The following is a 14,405-nucleotide window of genomic DNA, read 5'->3' as shown; positions in this document are numbered from 1 at the left end:
GGGATAGGGCGCAGCTTAGGCAACCATAAAGATACAGAGATAAAGACTATCCTTCTTCTCCTTCACAGGAAGAGAAAAACAGGGCTCGGCTCCCAAGGGAGAGCAGAAGCCCACCAGGAGGGATAAGAAGAAAGGAGAAAGGAAGAAAACTGCAGCTTTAAGAGTGGACAATGACACAAGCTCTAAACCATATGCCAGTGACCAACGATCAAAGGGATGGCTAGTGGTACAATTGGATTCTGAAATTCTATGCGAGATAGGTGGGCACAGCCAAATTTAAATCTTCTACTTGATAGGTTTAGAAGCTATAGTTTAGTATAGTATGTTGGATTAGAGGAGCTGCCTGGTGAGAAGGATCCTGTGACACAGTGATCTAAATACACATGAACGAAAGGCTGAGTGTGACTACTCAGTCGGCTAGGCGCTCACAAAATGCTCTTATGATAAAGCTGTAGTGTTCTTCATATATATTTTATTAGCTTAAATTATGAAATTAGTCCATGAGTGCTTTAGATAAAATGGTCAAACTGATTTTTGATCATTATTCAAGTAGGCAAACCGCATTCTCATCAGGGTTAGCTTATAAGCCAATGCATTTAGCAAAAAGTTTCCATTTTCAAGGCTGAGCTCTTAGCTCATGAGGCTGTATATCTGGGCTGTGATGTGTGCGGTATTCACAGATGTGTTCTACGATATTCAGGATTTGTAGAACTATCAGGCGGTTAGTAGGAGAGGGAACACAAGTCTCCATATTGAAAGGAAGGAATAAGAAGCTTTTACATCATATTTCCACTAATCAGAAAGTAGAGGTTATTACTCCCAAAGGAGAAGTGGTTGAGGACAATAATGTGTATACAGTTACAATTCAACTTGAAGGAGAACATCCAAAGGACACAGAGGCACTATTTTGGTCTAATTTGTATATAACACAAGATGGTCTTTTAGCAGAACATGATTGGCCCAGGTTATATGTTAGGGAAAGCCCTAGGGGGAAGGAAGTGAAGTTGAGGAACATGCAGTGAACTCCTATGCAGCCTCATGAGCTGTTTTAGGTACAGCACAGTTATACAAGATTCATGTAGGAGATGACATTGGGCATCATTACAAGTTTGCCGGTCTACCGGAAAGCTTGCCAGTACCATGGTTACCAGACCAGCAAACTACGCGTTCTGCTCGCAGGTGCGGTGCTTTCCTGCCCGCCTGGTCTGACCTGGCGGGCGTACCGGCACCTGCGAGCAGAGCATGTTGGATGCACTGGCACCATTCACCATACCTTGCATCCAACCTCCCCATTCCCTTTGAGCCCTATGGGACTCAATTGGGAATGGGGAGCATTTTATTCTGGCGAAATTTTCCAGCACCCGGGAATGGGCAATTACCGGGTCCAGTGGGGCCGTAATGACCCGGTAATTGCCCATTCGCAGGTGCCAGAAATGTTCACAAGTTCGGCAGTAGACTACCGGTTTTACCAGCCAGGCTACCACCAAACTTGTAATGAGGCCCATAGACTGCCGTCCACATAAAAATGCCTGTGTTTGCAACACCAAAGCCTCAGACACACTATCCAATCAAAGCACAGGCTATACCACATTTGAAAATAATTGTGGATCAATTATTAGACCAAGGGGTTCTGATACAACAGGCAAGCCCCTGCAATACAGCATTACTCCCAGTATCTAAGCCACATGGTTCATATTGTCTGGTACAGAACATGCATAGTTCAGGCCTTCTGAGTAACAAACAGGGATACAAATATAAGACTATATTGGATCTGGGGAATGGATTTGTTGTACAACCTTTGGATTCAGAGAGGTATACATACACAGCTATAACATTTTGCAGAAAACAGCTTTGCTTCACAAGACTCTGTGAGAAACCTGAGGGTATTCCCACTTCTACTCTCTTTGGATCCTCTATGCAGGTGGCCAGGGAAAGGTGATCACATTTGGATCCTGCCCCTGGGGATGGAGAAGCGAGGGAGGAGCACCTGGATAGAGGGTCCTCTGGGATTGGAAGTGGGATGCCCACAGATGAGATACGGTATTCCATATATTCCTTTCCAAAAGGAAACCTCTACCATGGAAGGTTATGGGATATTGTTCTTCCAGTCCCATGATGTCTGAGAAGGGTAGGAACCAGTATTACATTAGACAGGTTAAACAAAGGAAGAGGAAGGGTGAAAATGAGACATCCTTTTTGGGTCATTATAAATGTGTTCCACTTTTCTCCCCCTTTCAAATTAGTGACAGTACTGAGACGAGGAAGAGACAACTAGGAGCCATGAAGATTACCTCCCATTCAAATACTAGGATGAAGAAGAGGCCCGAAGGTCAGGCATGCCCCCATAATTGGTTCAAGTATGGTCAGACAAGTCAGGCAAGGCAAGCCCATAACTTACTCCTCCAACCTATTAGTAAAGCTCAGGGGTATAAAAAGGGAAATAGCGATCAAGCATTAAAATGAAGGCAGAAGCTGAAGCAAGAGGACCAGAGTGGAAGCTGTGCGGGAAGAGAAGCAGGGAAGCCAGTACACCAGCATAAGTCCTGGGAATCCCATCGGAAGGTGTATGCGGATCGGAGGTTCCCCAGATGTGCAGGCGAGCAGCAGGTGAGTGCATTGTGAAGCACCTGGCTATTTGGCTGTCCCCTGGAAACCGAAAGCAGAAATAAGGTTCTGCCAAGACGGGGTAAGTGTCTGGGACACATGCATTACCTGTGATGCTCTAAGAAACAAAAAATACTGAATGAAACGAAGAACGTTGCATATGCTAGTAACCTAATATATGGAACAAAGTGAACTAAGTTACTTACATTGAATACCGAATTAAATGAAACGAATTAAAGTAACTTCACACATTGAATAAAACTGACAATGTCACTTATATGAAATGAACAAAATGATTGATATTAAATCACAGAACTGAATGAAGCAAGTGAAATTAACATAACGTACTAAATTAAATGAACCAAGTTGCTTCATTTGAATATCACATTGAATGGAAGTAGTGAAAGAAACTTAAGTTGAATATCAGATTGAACGACTGGAGAAAAAGCCACCTTTATCAGAAGCAAATACATATTGAATTACATGAAAGAAAACCTGATAACCAGATTAACTATTTCTTTAAATACAATGATATAAGCTGAACACCATTGATGAACAATAATTTGAAATTTAACAAGGAAACTAAACTTACGGCTTTAAGAAACCAAGGTGACAAAGTTGTGAAGATGCACTTTAAGAAACTGTTTGATAAATCACATCTTGAACTTTGAAAGAAGCCTGGAAGATCCTGGTTGCGTGACCTGTAATGGATGGACTGTGTGTTCTGAAACTGCGCCTTGACCAGGGAACCTCTCTATGTTAAAAAGGAAGCTTGCTGTGGTGAAATAAAGAAAGCCAATGGTGATACACATCACACTTGGGGAAGGGACCCTGAGTTACACAAGTTCATCTAAAAGACAAAAGCCTCAATGATACTTTCTTTTCATATGAACATTGAGTTTGGGGAAGGGAACCCTACATTTTGGTGTTCTGGAACTGGGAAACCCTGGAACTGTGTTGAACTCAGGGAAGGCCACCTTAACCTTTATAAAATGCATTACATCTGATCCTAACACGATGAGAAATTGAACTTTGTGGTGAACTTCTTGACATTTGGGAGAGAAAGCTGACGAATAGGCCAGAGCTTGAAGTAGCTCAGAAATGTATGTTTGTAACACTATTATGAATTATAGCGGATGTCCCTACATATTATTTGGTGTTAGTTATGAGGGCAAGTATAGGGTTTGGACACAGACCGATGTTTATGTTGAACTTACTAACATTGATGTTCCTTAGTGTCTTTAGGTAGGGAAATTCCATGTTACCACGGGGAAAGGTAAGTCTTAACCCCTCCTAACATTTTCTTAAATAAAAGATTGTTCAACTTTGAATCTGTTGTCTGTGTCTCCTTCAAGGATGCCTACCTCACAACTACCACAGGGGTACAAAAGCAGTCATGGGAAATTTTCTAGTAGAATACAATTCCTCTTAGAAAGCATTCAGACCTGCTGGACATATGTGGATGACATATACTGCACTGATGATGACTTGAAAGAACACTTAGCGAAGGTGGACTTAATCATTAAGACACTAAAAGCTAAAGGCTACATTTTCAACTTCAAGAAATCTAAAATAGCCCATAGAGAAATCATATTACTAGGGCTTTCATTATCTGATGAGGAACGGAGTCCTGCGCCACAATTCCTAGAGAATACCTGAAGCAGTTATAAGCCATCCTTGTCCTTTTAAATTTCGGGGGCTCATATGTGGCAGATTATGCAGAATTAATGAAACCACTATATGACTTATTGAAGCCCAATCTCCATCCAGCAGACTGGAATGAAAAGCACACATGCATCCTGCACCATGTTCTTCAGAACATAAATACAGATAAGGACTTAGGTGCAGACAAGAAGTGGGAAAAGTGATTGCTCTGCAGTCTCTCTACCATTTCCTTGCTGGGAGGAGGAGCCAGTGCTACTGAAATACTAGCAAACTTACAAGTACTGCAAACAGGCATGGAGTGTGGTGCAGACAAGAAGTGGGAAAAATGATAGGTGTGGAGTCTCTCTATCATTTCTTTGCTGTGAGGACGAGCCCTGTGCTACTGGAATCCCAGCAAACCTTCAAGTACTGCAAACAGGCACAGAGCGCGGCGCAGACAAGAAGTGGGCAAAGTGGTTTTTGTGGAGTATCTCTACCATTTCCTTTCTGTGAGGAGGAGCCCTGTGTCACTGGAATACCAGCAAACCTACAAGTACTGCAAACAAGCATGGAGTACGGCGCAGACAAGAAGTGGCAACAGTGGTTGCTCTGCAGTCTCTCTACCATTTCCTTGCTGTGAGGAGGAGCCCTTTGCTACTGGATTACCAGCAAACTTACAAGTACTGCAAACAGGTGGGGAACGTGGTGCGGTTAAGAAGTGGGAAAAGTGGTTGCTGTGGAGTCTTTCTACCATTTCCTTTCTGTGAGGAGGAGCCCTGTGCTACTGGAATACCAGCAAACTTACAAGTACTGCATACAGGCGTGGAGCGCGGGGCAGACAAGATGTGGGAAAAGTGGTTGCTGTGGAGTTTCTTTAACATTTCCTTGCTGTGAGGAGGAGCCCTGTGCTACTGGAATACCAGCAAACCTACAAGTACTGCAAGCAGGCGCGGAGCATGGCGGGACAAGAAGTGAGAAAAGTGGTCGCTGTGGAGTCTATATACCATTTTCTTGCGTTGAGGAGGAATCCTGTGCTACTGGAGTACCAGCAAACCTACAAGTACTGCAAACAGGCGTGGAGCGTGGCACGGACAAGAAGTGTGAAAAGTAGTTGCTGTGTTCACAGGAGGCGTTGGCAGTTTGACACCCAAAACTGAACCCACCCACGCAGCCCAGAGCACAGGTCAGACTTGGTTTCTACATTAACACAACACTTATTTCGAAGCGTCTGTCCTTGCTACGGTGCTAAAAGAGGAACCATACACAGCTGTGCATATTCTAAGAGGTGACTGCAGGTCTCTTACCTTTGAGCCTCCTGTTACTCTTATCTGCAATCTTTGTACACATCTTGTCATAATGCCACCCTTTTAAGCTGCATTGCAGTGAGAAATTAACTGTGTTCATTTTTAAAGAGGTGACTGCAGGTCTTTGACCTTTGAGACTCTTGTGTTACTCTCATCTGCAATCTTTATGCACGTCTTGTCATAACGCCACCCTTTCAAGCCGCGTTGCAGTGAGAAAGAAACTGTAACTGTTCATTTTCAAACAGGTGACCGCGGGTCGCTGACCTTTGAGCCTCTTGTTTTATTCTTATCTACAATTTTTGTATATGAAACGTTAATACGCCACTTCTCCCTGCTGCTTCCTAGAGAGAGAGAAATGAATTGTGGCCCTCAAGAGGTGCCGGTGGAACTTTGACTTTTATGAGCCTCTTGGGACATCCTGTGTGCATCAATGACCATATAAATGTATAGAGTATAAGCCTTTTATTTGCCAAATACTATTCTGATTAATCCCAGCAGTTAGCCATAAATATCGTCTGCGCTCCTCAGACCGTACCACCTGCTCTAGCGTTTTGAGTGCCTCTCGAAATTGGAAAACAAGTCAAATAAGAAATTACCCAAACAAACAAAATCACCAGTATTAGGGGTGTCAAACTCTATTTGTGAGCTGAACGGCATTTGAGAAAATGACAGAGGGAAAATCACACCTTTTCTTAAATATACATTGAAGGCTAAAACTATAGCATCATGCCCAGCAGACCTTATTGAGACAATTACGAGCCCTGGAACAGTCCCCCCTCAACCCTTGAACCACCCATCACAGAGGAGAGTCCTATCTTTATTTCAAGCACTTGCAGCCGACAGACCTCCCATAAAATCATCTGGTGAAGCAGAGGTGTAGGCAGAGTGTTACGAGTGACTAGAGTGAGCAAAGCACAGCTATACAGTATTCACTGAGGAGAGTCCTATCTTTATTTCAAGCACTTGCAGCCCGCCCATAAAATCATCTGGTGAAGCGGAGGCGTACCGGAGTGTGCAGAGTGATTGGAGCGTGCAGAGCATGTCATTACAGTATTCACTGAGAGTCCTATCTTTATTTCAAGCACTTGCAGCCCACAGCCCACCCATAAAATCATCTGGTGAAGCAGAGGCGTATCAGAGTGTGCAGAGTATTTGGAGCAACTGCAACAAGCAGAGCACAGCTTACAGTATTAAATTGAGGAGAGTCCTACCTTTATTTGAAACACGTGTAGCCCGCAGCCCGCCCATAAAATCATCTGGTGAAGCGGAGGCGCAGCGGAGTGTGCAGAGTGTTTGATGTTCAGTGAGAAGGTGAGTAACCGGCCGTGGGTAACGGCTGCGGATAAAAAAAAGGAACTTACACCATGTCATCCATCACCTGTTGGCGGTAAGATCATTGTGACTGTGTGACTGTTGGTGGAAGAGGTGGAGAGTGGTGTATATAACCCTATACTCGTTAGGGTGCCGGGCAGCGACTGTGTGCGGCTTTGCCTTTGAGCTTCACAGCGATCAAAGGTTGATATAGCCTTAAATATCAACTGTTTAGAACTGATTGCAAGAACTGATTGTCAAACTAAAAAAGTTCCTCCGGTTAGTTTATTGAGGGATCTTTACGGCTATTGGAGACAGCAAGATGCTGCAGGTTCAATGCAGGTAAAAACAGTCTACACTAACTGCCTCATTGCTGTGAAAACAGACAACAAAGCCGAAAGCAATCAATAAGGCAATCTCACAGGGGCAGTAAATGTAACAATGCAAAAGATTTAATTATACTGGCTGTCATGACCATTGGACAAGGGTCCATGCCTTCCTCACCCCCAAGGTCCAAATGGACCCAGTCCTGGAGCCTCTGGCGCCATGCTCATGGAAGAATGTGCTTTGCACACTCTGTCCTAGGGCACGTGTATCAGGGCCAGGCGTGGCCATAAAACATCATTGGAAGCCACGTGCAAGAGTCCCTGGGAGAGGCACGGTGGAGCCACAAGGCGGGGCCTAAGGGAGGAGCCAGGGCCAGCCTATTTAAGGCCAACCCACCCACATGCCTCCGCTTCACGTTATTCTGCTTTCAGCAGTGTAACGCTTGCCACTGTCCTTACCTGTGCTTCATCTCGTCGTGCATCCACTTGATTCCAGCTGCTTCATCGCTGAAGTCAATCTTACCTGGATCCCGCTACTTCATCGCGGAAGGCGCATCTTACCAGATTCCAGCAACTCCATCGCTGAAGACACATCTTACCTGATTCCAGCTACTGCATCGCTGAGGGCGCATCTTACCTGATTCCAGCCACTCCATCGCTGAAGGCGCATCTTACCTGAATCCAGCTACTCCATCGCTGAAGGCACACCTTACTTGATTCCAGCTGCTCCATCGCTGTGCGTGCATTTTACCTGCATCCCATCGCTATCGGAGTCAGAGCCTTTCCTCACCTGATCCGGGAGTCCTGCAACACGGGAGCTCCACTTCATTTCTTCATCTACATCCGCGGAGCTGCTCATCAAGGCAAAAGACATTATAATATAACGAACATTAATCACAACCAAAAGACTTACCTTCTAAGTGGATTGGTCGCAGCCAGTCTGGATCACCACTTCCACAGACTAGTGAAGCAACTAGGTCCACTCTATGCGCCCCTGCTACAAAAAGCAGTACGGAGAGCTCAGCATTAGAAAACCACAGGTGAGCTTGCGTGGGAAAACGCTTGCGCACTTCATTTTGGCATGAGACGGTCGTGGGAATTTGCGGCACCCCCATGCCATTCTCATTGCCTCTCATCTTCTCTCAGGGGCAATACCAGCGTCCAGAACAGCAGGCTCAGCAGCAGCTGGGGGAGAGAGTCTATCCAGGGGAGCCATGTCGAAGGAGGGCTCCAACCGTGCCCCAACACCCCCGCAGAGACCAGGTGAGCGTAACACTGATGGATCCAGTGGGTGAATCACCATCAATACATATGAGTGCACAATTTGAGGGCAAATTATTGAATACAATATGCTCAGGTCTAGGAATTGTAGAGTCGCAACAAAACATGCCTAGACCACTTAATCATGAATCAACAAGCAATTTATCGCTAGGAGGGCAAATAAATCAAGACCGAACAACAGAGGCAATAACAGAGGGAGTAACCTCTCATAAGATCAGAATGCCTATCCCCCAGTGGGTGCAAGTACACTTGCAAGGAAATCCAATTTACAGTCACCCCCATGCATGGACCCAGGAAACATGAGCAACATTCGCTTTTTGGAAGCAGCAGGTGTTGTGGGCTGTGCAATTGAGGTAGAGCTGGGTACGAGATGGCTATGAGTAAGCAGACTCCTGTGATAATTACAGAACAGGAATCACTCCCGGAGAATGACCGGAGGTGTTTTGGGCATATTTCCCTGCAACATGACATCATGACTGGCTCACCGTCTGAGTTAGTAGAGCTGTTATCTCTTAGCAACTTTGCCCAAGGTCCAGAAAATAATAGTACCAATGTATTGCATCATACATTAAGAGAAGCTGACGACTGTCTCAAATTATCCTCCCCATCAATCTCAGCACTAAATTTGATTCTGAGTGCACAGGTCGATCTATATGATAACATTAGGGATGAAGTGCGAGCCCACACATTCATATTCTCAGAGTTCAGTGTAAAATTGAACATCTTGAGTTCCAGATTCTTCGAACCCAAAAATCCATCCAAAAGTACAAGATAGAAAATGGTGGGAACGGATGATATCATCACAGGAGTGAGCCAAACTATAGAACTGGGAACAAATGTGAATCCACCAACGCCTTAAAAAATATCAAAGAAGGTGTTAAAAAAACAATCAATCGTCGGAGGAATCAATTGAGAAAAGACTTGAGGAAATATCTTAGAGACCTGGTCACGCAGTCTGAAGACGATGTAAGCACGGCCCTCAGGAAGAATTCTGGGAAGTCTGCACAGGGTAGAAATTCAGCATTGAAGTCTGCCGCAAAGAAATAAAACCCCACAAAATGAGCCATACACTGACTCTACTCCCCTAAGGGTGTCTTCTGGCTCTTTGGAGGCTGTAGAGGATGCTTCCTCAAATATCGATCTGGATGGAACATCTATCATCTACTTAATGGTGGACCAGAAGAAAGAACATCCCAAGAACGTGGAGCCAGGTAGGGATCTGATTGGCAATAATGGCCACCCATTTAGCACCCAACACTTAAACGACCAACTGAGGCCAAATAAAGATCAATGACTCTTGGTTGAAAGTGGTGATATACATTCATCAGTGGATCCACAGCTGACCGGGAAAGCTTCCCAAGAGTTTGTTGGTGAGCAGGAAAAGGAGAAATCAGCCCTAACGTTGGCCACAAGACAGTATTCAGTGCAATCGACCAACAAGAGTGGAAGCTGTACATTCTTGCACAGGAGCCCCAGTAAACCGGGTGGCTTTTGATTGTCCTACTGAATCCCAAGTCAAAGAGAAGCTATCTTGTGTATAGAAAGTGGAGGAGAGAAATGAATTGGAAGCCAAAGAGAACATAGGGGTTCATGGGACAGATTAATCATTATTTTTGGCCGTCCTAGGGCACAGACACAGGACAACACTGGGCCTAGTCAGATGCAGAGGTTAGTGGGGGACCAAAGTCCTTTAGGGGATGTAGGTGGGAATGATTTGAGTGGCAGAGAAATAACTCATGAACCAAAAGTGCTATACTTTGAAATGTACCCTGATATCGATTTAGATATTGTGCTCAATAGATCAAATCTATTAATATTACTAAAAAGTAGGTAGTTTGGTAAAAATATGAAGCGGTGATATAGTCTTGACTTTCCCCTTTGAAGAACGATGTGATTTAGCTGAAGTATGCTGTAGATCAGCATTTGTAAAACCCATGGTACTGGAGGCTAAAATTCTTCTGTGTAACAACTCCAGCACTTTGGGACTTATGTGACCACCAAGGGAAAGACTTCAGAAAGGGAAGCAGTATGTGAGAGCTGGTCCTTCCAGTAATGGGATGCCACATATTCATCGCTTTGAATACCCTGGACTGAATGAGGGGGTTTTTCACTTGCTGAAAAAATAATTGATGGGACAACTGGGTGTACCACACAATCTCTGACAGAGGAGAACATGCGTTGTTTGGACTGAAACACGTGACAGCACAATAATTTCTTGAATTATGAGGACGTGAATCATATCTTTGATGTCTTTGACCTCATCATATTCCATGAAACTTGGTTAACAACGAGTCTCTGCCGAGATGGCTTCATGATAATCCAACAAGGGGCTAAGAAAGCTAATAGGGATAGGCCTTCAGCAGGGCTACGAATAGCCACTAGAAATTTTAAAATAACATTGGCTGTAACCATATCTAATGAAATTGAGGGGATTTTGGTTGTAGCAATTAAAATGGTGCGTGTGGATAAAATAGGAAGGGTGCTAATTGTGAATATATATTGGAACCATCAACTGGAAAGTTTGGACGTATTTATTCATCATATTTCCGAATTGCTTGGTTCAGGGCTATCTAATGAACATACCCGTATTATGTTGATAGGTGACTTAAACACAGATTGCATGAATTGTCAGACTCGCTTGAAAGTACAAGATAGACTAAATGGGAAAAAATTGGATAATCCGTGCCAAATTTGGGATTTTCACATCTTGAATAGAAGGATGCAGTCAACGCAGAGCATAGCTAGCACCTGTAAACAAGGGAGCTCCCATTCTGTGATTGATTATATAATCCTTTCTAGATCCCTGATGGCCCTATGTAATAATTTTGATGTCAAAGATACTAAGTTGAGTGACCACAACATGTTAATTGCTACTTTTGATATGAGAGTGGGATATCATCTGTCACAACAACACACAATTTTGGTGGTTGAACTGGCGGGCAACCAAATTCGGAAATTCAAGCCAAAAGGGATTGAATTGAACCAGAAACTTGAGCAATTTGTAAGCCTGGCAGGGGGAGACACCTTGCCTCCACTGTGCACAGTGGAAGGGTTCAATGAATTCCTCCTGCAAAGGAAAATACCACAAAAAGTAACTATCCCCATAAAGTGGCACAAACATCAATTCGACAAAGAAATATGGTTGAAAAAGAAAAAGTTGGGCTATCATCTGAGACAATTAACATTAAATTGTAATGGACCAGAAATGTACAAAAAGAGGAGAAAAGATCTTCTGCAAGTTTATAAACACTGGGTTAGGGGACACAGATATCTGATTGCAACAAAAGTGGCGAGGAAATGTTAAGGGTATTAATTAGCAAAGTTGCATGACAGTTTTGGGCATTAATCAATGACATGGATCATCCAAAATGTGTACATCAATCTAGTGGTGTGACAGAAGCGGCTTGGAGAGTGCATTGAGACACAATGAATGGAAAAGGAGATGAATCATCCATACGGGTGGTAATCAGGCAAGAGCTGTGGGTGCTGGACTATGATATGGGGGATGGCGAAGAATAATCTTGAAAGCATCCGCATCATCGGCATGCAGCCAAAACAGTTTGTCTAACACTAGTCCAATGTCAAGTTGTGGGCTCGCTTATTGGACTTGTTGTTTAAGGATATCTTACTTAAACGCCAAATTCCTAAATCATGGAGGGAATCTATAATAATTCCTATTAGAAAAAAAGTGATCAAACCGACCGATGAATTATCAGCTGATTGCGTTGTTAGATCCTGATAGTAAGATATTCGCAACTATAGTGTTACAGAAATTGAATGAGTGGGTTAAAGAGAAAGGCCTGTTACCTACAGCCCAAACAGGGTATAGATAAAGAATGGGCACTATGCTCAATGGGATGATCTGATTGGTTTTGAAGGACAAGATAGGGAAAGATCATACGACTACACTGAATAAGATCTTTGTGGCCTTCATAGATTTTTCAAAAACATTTGATCTGGTAAACATAAATCAGCCATGGAGAAAATTACAAGCCTGGGGCACACCACCTGTACTCCTGGCAATCTTGGCACATATTCATAAAGAAACCTGGATTAAAATTCCGAAGGGACAGAGGCAGGGATGCCTTTTTGCCCCCTGCCTCTTCAATCTATATATTCCTGATCTTAAGAATGCCCTGAAGGGAGTGGGACTAGGTCCCTTGAAATTGGGAGGGGAAGAACTAAATTGGCTGGCATATGCTGACAATGTAGCGCTCATAGATTCCATACCTGTGGGCTTGCATCGGCTACTAACAAAAATAAGTGAATATGCCAAAACCAACTGCATGGTAATCGATCAAAGCAATAATAAATGTGAATAAATGTTTGCACCCAAATGGGGCTAAAGCCAAGGTTGAAAATATCGAGCTTGAACACAGAAGGGAGATCATTTACCTGGCCTTTTATTTATCAGATAGAACATCTAGGGAGGATGTCATAAGACAGATGCTGGCTAAAAGTGGTCAGTTAAGGATTCATCTAAACAAAACACATGGGAAATTTTGCACAGAGTCAATACAGCCTTTGATTACTTATTACGTAGGAAAAGTTGTCCCAAAGATCTTATATGGAGCGGAAATTAATCCCACAGCTTTAAACCTATCAAGGAGTAAAATCGAGGGATATTTGTGGAAAATGCACTCCATTTACCTTTGACGACTCCGATGCCTGTGATTCGATTTTAGCTCGGCATACTATCATTTGAATATTGGTTTCAATGGAAGGCACTTAGGGGGTAATTCATAGAATTTAGCCGTGCGCTAAAATCCATTTCCGCGCACAACGTATTCATGGATTTTAGCTACCAAAACCAGCCGTGGCGCACAGTGGCGCAGCGACCCTGCAGCAGCGTCAGTTATGCCCGCAAGAACGCCCCTCACGCAGGGAAAAGCCATCAAAATCCCCAATTCAGCGCAAAGGGCTGCGCTAACCCTGTACCAGCACGGCAAGCAGGGAATGTGTATTACTGGGGTTCGCAGGAGGTTTCACACGCGATTGGCCCTGTGCGAGTGGGGTACGTGTATTACTGGGGTTCGCGGGAAGTTTCACACGCAAAAGGGCCTGCTCGAGTGGGGTACGTGTATTACTGGGGTTCGCGGGAAGTTTCACATTCGTTTGGCCCTGTGCGAGTTGGGTACGTGTATTTCGGGGGCGCGTGGGAAGTTTCACACGCGAAAGGGCCTGTGCGAGTGGGGTACGTGTATTACTGGGGTTCGCGGGAAGTTTCACACGTGATTGACCCTGTGCGAGTGGGGTACGTGTATTTTGGGGGTGCGCGGGAAGTTTCACACGCGAAAGGGCCTGTGCGAGTGGGGTACGTGTATTACTGGGGTTCGCGGGAAGTTTCACACGTGATTGGCCCTGTGCGAGTGGGGTACGTGTATTTTGGGGGTGCACGGGAAATTTCACACGCGAAAGGGCGTGTGCGAGTGGGGTACGTGTATTACTGGGGTTCGCGGGAAGTTTCACACGCGATTGGCCCTGCGCGAGCGGGGTACGTGTATAACTGGGGTGCGCGGGAAGTCTCACACGCGATATGAGCAGGGTACGTGTATTTCGGGGGTGCGCGGGGAGTCCTACACGTGAATTGGCAGTGTGGGTCCTCCCAGGTGTTCCCTCTACACCCTCCATGGCCCCTGCAGGCAGCCCACACCACAGGGGACTACCCTGCACCCCTGGTCATGTCCCGCAGGCAGCCCATCCACCATGGGCATGCCCCCCAGCCAAGCCACATGTCAGCTTGCACTACTGATCACCAACTCAGGTCCCCCTGCACCCCCACCCCCCAGCAGTGCGGGGCACCTGCCAGCAGGCCCCCACTCATGTCCCACTCAGGTCCCCCTGCACCCCCACCCCCCAGCAGTGCAGGGCACCTGCCAGCAGGCCCCCACTCATGTCCCCCTGCACCCCCACCCCCAAGCAGTGCCGGGCACCT

The sequence above is a fragment of the Ambystoma mexicanum genome, chromosome 5q (genome assembly GCF_040938575.1).
Source record: "Ambystoma mexicanum isolate Mex_15411 chromosome 5q, UKY_AmexF1_1, whole genome shotgun sequence".
Classification (NCBI taxonomy): domain Eukaryota; kingdom Metazoa; phylum Chordata; class Amphibia; order Caudata; family Ambystomatidae; genus Ambystoma; species Ambystoma mexicanum.
This window is presented reverse-complemented; position numbering follows the sequence as displayed.